The sequence below is a fragment of the Ceratotherium simum genome, chromosome 39 (assembly GCF_057802395.1).
Source record: "Ceratotherium simum simum isolate JZ-2026a chromosome 39, ASM5780239v1, whole genome shotgun sequence".
Lineage (NCBI taxonomy): Eukaryota > Metazoa > Chordata > Mammalia > Perissodactyla > Rhinocerotidae > Ceratotherium > Ceratotherium simum.
The window spans coordinates 6,197,695-6,208,031 of NC_141938.1; positions in this window are offsets into that span (position 1 = coordinate 6,197,695).

The following is a 10,337-nucleotide window of genomic DNA, read 5'->3' on the forward strand; positions in this document are numbered from 1 at the left end:
CACCTCCACTTTCAAGGATCCTTGTGATTTTTTTGAGCCCGCCAGGATAATGTCCTCATTTTAAGGTCAGCTGATTAGCATCCTTAATTCCCGTCTGCAACCTTAATTCTCCCTGGCCACGTAGCATAACAGCTTCCAGGGATTAGGACATGGACATCTTTGGGGGGTTGTTATTCCGTAAGGCACCCCAGAACTAGCAGCAGTGGGGAGCTGTTAACACATCTAAGGCTAAAGAGCATGAAGTGGGAGCAAAACTTGCCAACAGCTGGAGCCTAAAAGAAGATGCTCTCTGCAGGCTATGTGGCCACAGAGAAACACAGCCACTGCCCAGACTGTGGCCGGGCAGGGAGGGAGTAGGGGAACAGATACTCCTCTCTCATCTCTCACCCCCAGTCACCTGCCAGGCTTCCCCACTGGCAGAATCCACCAGAAGTGATACAATTTGCTTTTTTTGTGGCCACAGGAGGAAGCCCTCAATACACAGCTGCTCATAGGCAGCAAATATCCTGCTGGGTGTCTGGGCTTGTGCTGAATGCTGAGGATAGAGCCGAGAACAGGTTCCTCCGGCACCCGACACCTGTTACCTGCTCAGTTCCTTCCTTCCTTTCTAGTACTTTCCACCTTCTGACATACCATAAACCCCGCTATTAGTATTTATCTGGTTTATGTCAGCTCCCTGAAGGCAGGGATTCCTGTGTTTTGTTCACAGCTAAATCGCCAGATCCCAGCACACAGTACACAGTAGGCGCTCCATAAGTTTGGTTGTTAAAAATTGTGGTAAATGTGCAGACCATAAAATTTACCATTTTCACTATTTTTAGGTGTACAATTCAGTGGCATTCAGTACAAGAAACTTTGTTCCCATTAAACATTTAATTCCCCATTCATAAAATAGCTGTAATTTTGTGACTGGGTTATTTCACTTAGCATAATACTTTTAAGGTTCGTCCATGGTGCAGCATGTGTCAGAATTCCTTCCTTTTTAAGACTGAATAATATTCCATTGTCTGGATGGACCACAGTTTGTGTATCCATTCGTTCATCAGTGGACACCCGGGTGGCTTCCACCTCTTGGCTCTTGTGAATCAGGCTGCTATGAACGTGGGTGTACAAGTATCTCTTTCTTTTGCACATATACCCAAAAGTGGAATTGCTGGATCCTATGGTAATTCTACCTTGGACTTTTTGAGGAACCTCTAAACCATAAGATTGTTGTGAATTCGTGAGTGAGCTGCTTCTCAGGGGCCCAGAAGCAGAGTGGGACTTGTCCTTAAAATCCCTTTTTTGCCTTTCGATTTGGAACCATGTGAATAAATTCCTTACGATTTGGAACCATGTGAATAAATTACTTATTTAGGAACAAATAATAAAAAAAAAATTAAAAAGAAAAGAATGGCAGGAAACGTTTGTTTCTTGGAGCCATTGAAACCACCAAATTGGAAACCACAGACAGAGCAGGCAAGTGACAGTGTCCAGCAGCTGAATAGGAAATACATCAAGTTCAGGGGCAGCCTTCCCCTCTGGGCCTTCGCCTCAGCTGTTTCCCCTGCCTGGTACACCCGTCTCCTGACATCCATGTGGCTCCACTTTAGCTCCCTCAGGTCAGAAAGGTGGTCCCAGGCCACCTGATCTCAAATAACACCTCACCTCCCCATTTTGCTTTTTCCATATCACGTCCCCATCTGCCACACTATATATTTTACTTATTTATCCTTTTTTTTTTTTGGCTGTCTTGATGTCCACACCACATGTGCAAGGAATTTTATCAATTCTCTTCCCTGCAGTGTCTCCAGGGCCTATAACAGGGCTGAGCACGCAGTAGGCACTCAAGAGATTTTTTTTTTTTTTTTTTTTTTGCTGAAGATTTGCCCTGAGCTAACATCTGTGCCGATCTTCCTCTACTTTGTATGTGGGTTGCCACCACAGCATGGCTGATGAGCAGTGTAGGTCATCACCCGAGAATTGAACCCGGCTCCCCGAAGCCGAGCATGCCGAACTTAACCACTAGGCCACAGGGCCAGCCCCAAGAGATATTTATTGGTTAAATGAAAAGCAACCTTCCTCATTTCTTAGGGCCAGGAGTGGACAACACCCATTTCCAGACAGCTTCTCCCTCCAGGGATGAAAGGGGAGTAGTGGAAAGCAAACATTCTCCACAATATTTGTGCTGTTTTGTTTTCTACCTGAGTGGCTGGCACACAGGTGATTATTATTTTTTTAAATTGAGATACAATTGATATATAACATTATATGGTTTCAACTGTACAACATAATGATTCAATATTTATATATATTGTGAAATGATCACCACAATAAGTCTAGTTAATAGCTAACATCATCACCATACATAATTACAAAATTTTTTTCTTGTGACGAGAACTTTTAAGATGTACTCTCTTAGCAACTTGCAAATATACAATTCAGTGTTATTAACCAGAGTCACCACACTGGACATTACATGTACCAAGACTTATTTATTCTATAACTAGAAGTTTGTACCTTTTGACCCCCTTCCTCCATCCACCACCCCCCCTTCCCTGATTCTTTTTTAACTATGGTAAAATATACATAACATAAAATTTCCCATTTTAACCATTTTTAGGTGTACAGTTCAGTGGCATTAAGTACACTCACACTGTTGAGCAACCATCACCACCATCCATCTCTAGAACTTTCTCATCTTCCCAAACTGAAACTCTGTCCCCATTAGACACTAACTCCCCATCCCCCTCCCCCAGCCCCTGGCACCCACCATCCTACTCTCTGTCTCCATGGATTTGCCTCCTCTAGGGACCTCATATAGGTGGAATCGTTTGTGACTGGCTTCTTACACTTAACATAATGTTTTCAAGTTTCATCCATATTGGAGCGTGCGTCAGAATTGCATTCCTTGTTATGGCTGAATAATATTCCATTGTGTGGCTATACTATATTTCGTTTGTTCATTCATCTGCTGATGGACACTTGGGTTGTTTCCATCTTTTGCCTAGGTGATGCTTTTATTTATCTCTATGCCTTTTGGAATTCCTGAAATATTTCATAATAAAACAATTCCACAAAATAGGCCTCTGTCTAGTGGAAAGGAAAGCTTGCCAAGAAATATTGTTAAATGAAAATGATAGCACTCTCGCCATGCCTGTCTCTGTCTAAGCTCTTTGTGTGTATTAACTCATTTGATGCTCTCCACACACCTCTGAGTTTGGGACTCCGCTTAGCCCCATTCTGCAGAAGAAGAAACTGAGGCACGGTGAGGTTAAGGGACTGCCCGGGATCACACAGTGGCTGAGCTGGGATTTGAACCCAGACCTTCTGGCTCTAGGCTTCAAGTATGTAATTCCTTGGTTTCCTCTCAGGACCAGCATAGAATGTCCTGTCTGTGGCTGCTCGTGGGAATTTTCTAGACGCCATGTGCCCAACAAGCATGGAACTTCCTTAGAAAGATTCATGGCTTTTTTGGGGAGGGGGCTGACTGTTCTCTGAACTCGCCCATTCGAAAGGACACAAAGGGGTTTTGTTTTTTTAGCCAACTCTTGGCTTTTCCCTGGTCTGCTGGGAGTTCTGGGGGTGCCCCTCCTCGAAGACCTCACGGGGAATCCCCTAGTTCTAACTTCCTCCTGAAAACCCACTGGGGCAGGGTGGCCAATTGTCCCAGTCTGCCCAGGCCTGCCCCAATTTTAACCCGGAAAGTCCCTGGTCTGGGAACCCCCCTCCATCCTGGGCAAACCCCACGGTGGGGGGTGATCCGGAGCCCTGGTGCTGGGCCTGGACTCCATCTGTGATGGAGGAGGTCCAGAAGGAGGCCTCGGGCCCTGGGGGCAGCACACGAGCCTTCCCTGCAGCCTCTGTGGCTCCTTTTTTCTTCAGCTGTCAAGTGGGGGTGCTGGTCTCACTTTCAAAGAACCTGCAAGAGCTGAGAGAATTCTAAGAACCCAGCTGCAGGACAATGTGAGCTATTATTATAATTTATTTTTGTTACTGGGATTATTACCATTACTGTTGTTATTAGTCACCTCCTCTGATATTTCCTGTGGTCTCTCCTGAGGCGGTGGGAACCGGGTCCCAGGCCCACCCACCCTCTGTGGTTGAGCTTCCAGGCCCAGCAGAGGCTGCCCCACCTCACTGCTCCGGCTGTTGAAGAATCTGGCCCCCTCGGCTTCCTGCTGCTCCACTCCTGGTGGCAGAGAGGAAGCTGAGGGCTGAAGGCCACAGCCAGCCCTTCCCCAGCGAGCGGGACAGCAGCTCAGGCCCAGACGGCCCCCCGGGTCATTCACTCCGCCGGCTTCTAAGGCCCTTCCTGGGTACCAGGCACAATTCCAGGCGCTGAGGACGCAGTGGAGAACCACACAGACCCCTCACTTATGGAGCTGACATTCTAGAAGGGAAGACAGACCTTAAAATCAGTGCTCCAGTGGCCGGCCCCGTGGCGCAGCGGTTAAGTGCACGCGCTCCGCTGCGGCGGCCCGGGGTTCTCAGGTTCGGATCCCGGGCGCGCACCGACGCCCCGTGTGTCAGGCCATGCTGTGGCGGCGTCCCATGTAACGTGGAGGAAGATGGGCACGGATGTTAGCCCAGGGCCAGTCTTCCTCAGCAAAAAGAGGAGGATTGGCATCGGATGTTAGCTCAGGGCTGATCTTCCTCACACACACAAAAAAATCAGTGCTCCAAGAAACTTCCAGTGAAAGGTCAGGTTGTCATAAAGGCCATGAAGAAAAGTAAGCAGGTGAAGGGGCTGAGAGATGGGGTTGCTGATTCAGAAGGCGGAGCTTCTGGGGGAAGTGGTGAGGGTTCATTTCTTGGCCTGGGTGGTTGGTTTGTTTTATTATTGTGTTCTTTAAAACTGAGCCCACAAGTGAAGCCTGAAAGTTTCTTTTTTTAATTTTTTGTATAATCTTTTTGTGTGTGTGTGTGAGGCAAATTGGCCCTGAGCTAACATCTGTGCCCATCTTCCTCTATTTTGTATATGGGATGCTGCCACAGCATGGCTTGATGAATAGTGTGTAGGTCCGTGCCGGGGATGGGAATGCACGAACCCACGAATGCTGGGCCTCTGAAGCAGAGTGTACCAACTTAACCACTACGCCACTGGGCCGGCCCCTTGAAAGTTTTTTTTTAACGCATGGTAAAGGAAAACTGTTTCTCTACTCACAACACTTCTGAGACCCAATGTGTGGGTTTTCCACACCAAGCAATTCTCCAATTTTCTTTGGACACCAACTGGGTGTCCTACAGTTCAATTTGGGTCTGACGTTAACTACCCAGAGCTAGTGCAGACCCCACAGGTTAAGGGCTCAGTCCCACAGGACTGCCCCCGGCTTCAGACGCCAATCGAAAGTCCCAGTTTGTCACCTGTATTTCTGACCGACCAGCTATAGATTGGGGGTGGCTATAACCTCTTCTCAGATTCAGTAATTTGCTACAGAGGCTCACAAAACTTAGAGAAACATTTACTTGGGTTTATCAGTTGATTATAAAGGATGTGATAAAGGATACAGATGGACCGCCAGAGGAAGAGGTACATAAGGTGAGGTCTGGAAGGCTCCTGAGCACAGGAGCTCTGTCCCCACGGAGTTGACGTGCGCCACCCTGCCAAGACGTGGATGTGTTCACCAACGTGACAACTCTCTAAATCTTGTGGTTTGGGGTTTTTATGGAAGTTTCATTACACTGACATGATTGATTAAATCACTGGCCATTGTTGATTGAACTCAATCTCAGCCCCTCTCCCCTCCCTGGGGGCAGGAGTGAGGGTGGGTGGGAAGGTACCATCCCTCTAATCACCTGGTTGGTTCCCCTGGCAACCAACCCACATCCTCCAAGAGTCACCTCATTAGCATAAACTCAAGCTTGGTAGAACACGTTTACCATGAATAACAAAAGATGCTCCTCTCACTTCTATTACTCAGGAAAGTCCAAGAATTTTAGGAGCTCCGAGCCAGGAACCAGGGACTAAAGCCAAATATTATAACAAAACACGCTCCCATCACCCCTTTCACTCAGGAAGTTACAAGGGTTCTAGAAGCTCTGTTGCAGGAATCCGGGATGCAGACCAAACATATATCTCTTAGATATCACAGTGTCACACGTGGAAAGGCCAGTTCCTTCAGACAGGGGTATTTATGGCTTCAAAGTTCTCAGGCTCATCTGTGTCTGCCCAATATTCCCACTCCGTCCTGATCAGTGCACTTAACTCAGCAGAAGAGACTCTTGGGATTCTGCATCTACATGGCTTTACAATTCTGTAACCCACACCATCAGGCCTTGGGCTCATCATCTACATCTATGAAAGATGAGATTGTGTTAAGGCCCCTGCAAAAACACCTGAGCTCATATGTTCTCTCAACACAAGAATGTTCCTGTTGGCAACAAAATTGGAAGCCACACAAAAGGCCATCACCAGAAGAACGAACAATTAAGTTTTGAGCTACCGTTCTGTGGAGCTGGAATATGATTCGGCAGAGAAAAGGAATGTTCTAGAGCCACGTGCGTCAACATGGATGGATTTAATCTCAAGAATGTATATTGAGTAGATAGCGTCAAGTGGCAGTGTAACCGTGGGCCCTCCAGGACCAGTTCAACTGACCCCATCTTAACAGAGTAACTAAGAGTGGCCTTTCAGGAACTGAGACCCCTTGTCCAGTTCAGGCCACTTGAGGCCACCAACCCATCAATTGGACCTGTGCAAATGCCTGATAAGTGACCTTTTTGACCTCAAGAGGCTGAAACCTCCACCCTCAGATCATGCTAACCCCACCGTTTTGTGAACACGCATCCCGTGAAGAGCCATGGAGCTTGACCACGCTTGGGCAGATCATCAATTACCTCACCTCTCCTCACCTCCAGTCATCTATCTCCACACTTCAGACCACCCCGCCCTTCATCCCATAAATTGCGCCCCAAATCCTGAATCAGGGAGACAGATCTGAGAGCATACGCCCCTATCTCTTTGCGGATCCATCTCGCAATAAAGCTGATTTCTTTTCCCAAAAGCTGATGCTGTAATAATTGGCTTTTTAATGCACATCAGGCAAGAGAACACCAATTTTGTGCAGTAACAGCAGAAGGACATGTACAGTACATTTTTGTAATGTCAAAAAGTGCACAAAACATCGATTTAGTATTTGAAGATCAAGTAAAGTGAAAGGAGGAGTCATAAAAATATCCGAGGAAGTGTATTCCAGGCAGAAGGAGCAGCCCGTGCAAAGGCCCTGAGGCCAGACTGTGTGTGGTGTGTTGGAGGAATAGCAAGGAGGCCCATGTGGCTGAAGCACAGTGAGTGAGGGGGAGAGAAGGAGGAAGTGAGGGCAGGGAGGTGATAAGGCAGGTCGTGCAGGGCCTGTGGGCCACAGAGAGAAGCTGGACTTTTGCTCTGAGTGAGGTGTGAGCCAAGGAGGGTTCCCAGCAGATGAGGGACATGGCCTGACTTAGGTGCTCACAGGCGCCCTCTGGGTGATGCAGGGAGGACACACTGTAGGGGCGGGGGCAGGAGTTCCCAGAAAGGATAGAAGCTACTGCATCGGTCTAACTAAGCACGTGATGATGAAGGCTGGACAGGGAGGTGTGAAAAGCAGGCAGATTTTGCTGATGAACCAGAGGTGAGTGTGAGAGAAATGGGGATGTCAAGGAGAACCCCAAGATTTCTCTCCCCGAGCTAACTAATATTTCCATTTTTCTCTTGAATCCTTCCAGAGGTGGGCTGAGCACCACAATAAAACACAGTACATTCCTTTTACTCCTCTCTTTTATTGGGAAATATATAGACACTCTGGAAATGTCTCCATATCAGTTCAGAGCCCTGCATTTTTTCCCCAGCTGCGTATTATTCCCTTGTCAGAATGAACCACTGTTCATTCCCCAGCCCCCAGGTTCCCAGGACCACCAGGTGCCAGGCGAAATCTCTATCTACAGTTTCACACTGAATCTCCACAGCTGCCCTATGAGGAAGAGTTTGTTTGTCCTCTATTTTCTCAGATTCAGAGAGGAGCAGCCACAGCCATTATGACTCCAATTCCAGAAATAAACCTGGCTCTGCCCTTTTGTTTTGTTTTGTTTCATTTTATGAGGAAGATCAGCCCTGGGCTAACATCCAATGCCAATCTTCCTCTTTATTTTATTTTTTTGCTGAGGAAGATTGGCCCTGAGCTAACATCTGTGCCCATCTTCCTCTACTTTATATGGGACACTGCCACAGCGTGGCTTGACAAGTGGGGAGTCAGTGCATGCCCGGGATCCGAACCTGCGAACCCCGGGCCACTGAAGCGGAGCGCGTGCACTTAACCACTTGTGCCACCAGGCTGGCCCCAGGCTCTGCCCTTTTGTGCTTTGTGACCTGGGAAAGTTACTCGACCTCTGTTAAAGCAAAAATTATTCAGACGCGTTAAAACGGTAAGGAAGACTTTATTCAAGACTATTGCAATAGGGGAGAGAGATCTCGTCACTGAACTCAATGGGTCTGTCTCTTGTGAGTGTGCAGCTGAAAAGCATAACAAAGGCTGAAGCCCGGGGAAGAAAAAGGTTTATTGCTTGCACAAGCAATGGAGAAGATGGGGGATAGCTGGCAAAGCAGTGCCCTCCCCCTCCCCCTGCTTAGTGCTGGTGGAGACTTTATACCCCAGAGTACAGAGGATATGTTACAACTGTGTAACAACTGGGCCTAATCAGGGCACACGTGCAGGCCATTACATACTCCGCTCAAGGCACCATTACCTAACAAGTTCACTGCAACATGCCATTACATAACGGGTTCAAGGAACATCTCATTACATAACAGGGCCATGGTAACTTTTGGACACTTAGAGCTGGAGCAATTTGCAGGGGTCCTGCTGCGACTGTGTAAGTTTCACGGCAGGAGGGCAACATCTGCAAAAACAAAGACATCAACTTCTGAAAAACAGCACATTTAATTTTCTCCTTGTCTGGAAAACATTTCACAGACTATGTTTAGTTATGGATCTGATTTTCAGTAAGACTTTCCTTGCCTGGTTTCTAGTCACAATCTGGCTCAACTCTGAATATAGCAAAGACAGCTGGGGATTGCTAGCCAGAGAGCAGAAGGAGGGGGTTCATGTAAGGAAAATTAGTAAGAGGAGACATTAAGGTAGGGGGATTCTTGCTAAATTTGTTACTGAACCTAAACTCAGGTTCTTCTACCCGCTGCACAGTAGGGCCAATACAGAAAAAAACCTGAAACCAGGCTTGTGGCATGGAAAGAGGTTTACTATTATTGAAAGGCAGCCAGACGAAGAGATGGGAGTTAGAACTCGGATCCACCTCCTCAAAGGGAAAAAGGTAGGGGTTTTTATCTGGGGCTTTAGGTAGGGGAGGGAGAGCATGTGCCGGGGGTTTAGCTAGGGGACAGGGACCATGTAGCCGTGCTGGTTGGCGCCTTCCCACCAGCCTGTGTTTGGCCTTGAAGACTGAATTTCTTTCCTTTGACTGTCTGGACTTTTCTGCTTAGTTTTTACCTTCAGCCTGCGTTTGGCCTTGTGAGGCTGAATCTTGATGTGTGGACCTTGACTTCCTGGGAAAAATAGCTCACTCATATACTAAGGAAGGACAGAGAGACCTGGTTAGTTTTAAACAACAGTTGATTATGCTGAGTATGCACAGCTGCAGTTAGCAAAGCTTATCTCCAAGTTTTTGCTCTCTTCTTCTAGCCCAGGGAAGAGTTTTTAACTGCTTCGTGCTGGGTTTCAAACTGACCTAAGAAGAGTCTTGCTAAAGAGAGGCCATGGACTCAAAGGTGGGGATGAGGAACCTGATCAGATGTCTTATATATCAAAGGTGGGGGGAGGGGCCAGCCCGGTGGCAGAGTAGTGGTTAAGTTCAGGCGCTCCACTCTGGTGGCCCAGGTTGCACAGGTTTGATCTGCAGCGTAGACCAGACGCACCACTCATCAGCCATGCTGTGGTGGGGTCCCACATCCAAAATAGAGGAAGATGGCAAGGATGTTAGCTCAGGAGCTAATCTTCCTCAGCAAAAAGAGGAAGATTGGCAACGGATGTTAGCTCAGGGCTAATCCTCCTCACCAAAAAAAAAAAAAAAAAAAAAGGTGGGAGGATGACTTAGAAAGATTCTTTGCTCAGACTGAACCAGGCAGGCCAAAGCCAGGACTGGGGCCAAGGTTGAGGGCTAGTCAAGAAGAGGGCTCAGAGGACTAAAGTTTGGTCAAAGAGAGTCTTTGTCACCTCTCTGTGCCTCAGTTTCTTTCTCTGAGAAACGGGGATAATAAGAGCCCCCAGAGGACAGCTGCCGGGATCAAATGCGATAATGCGCGTAACACGCTCAGCGCAGAGCCTTCTCAGTCAATGGCAGCGACTTGCTGTGCGGGGATCAGGTGG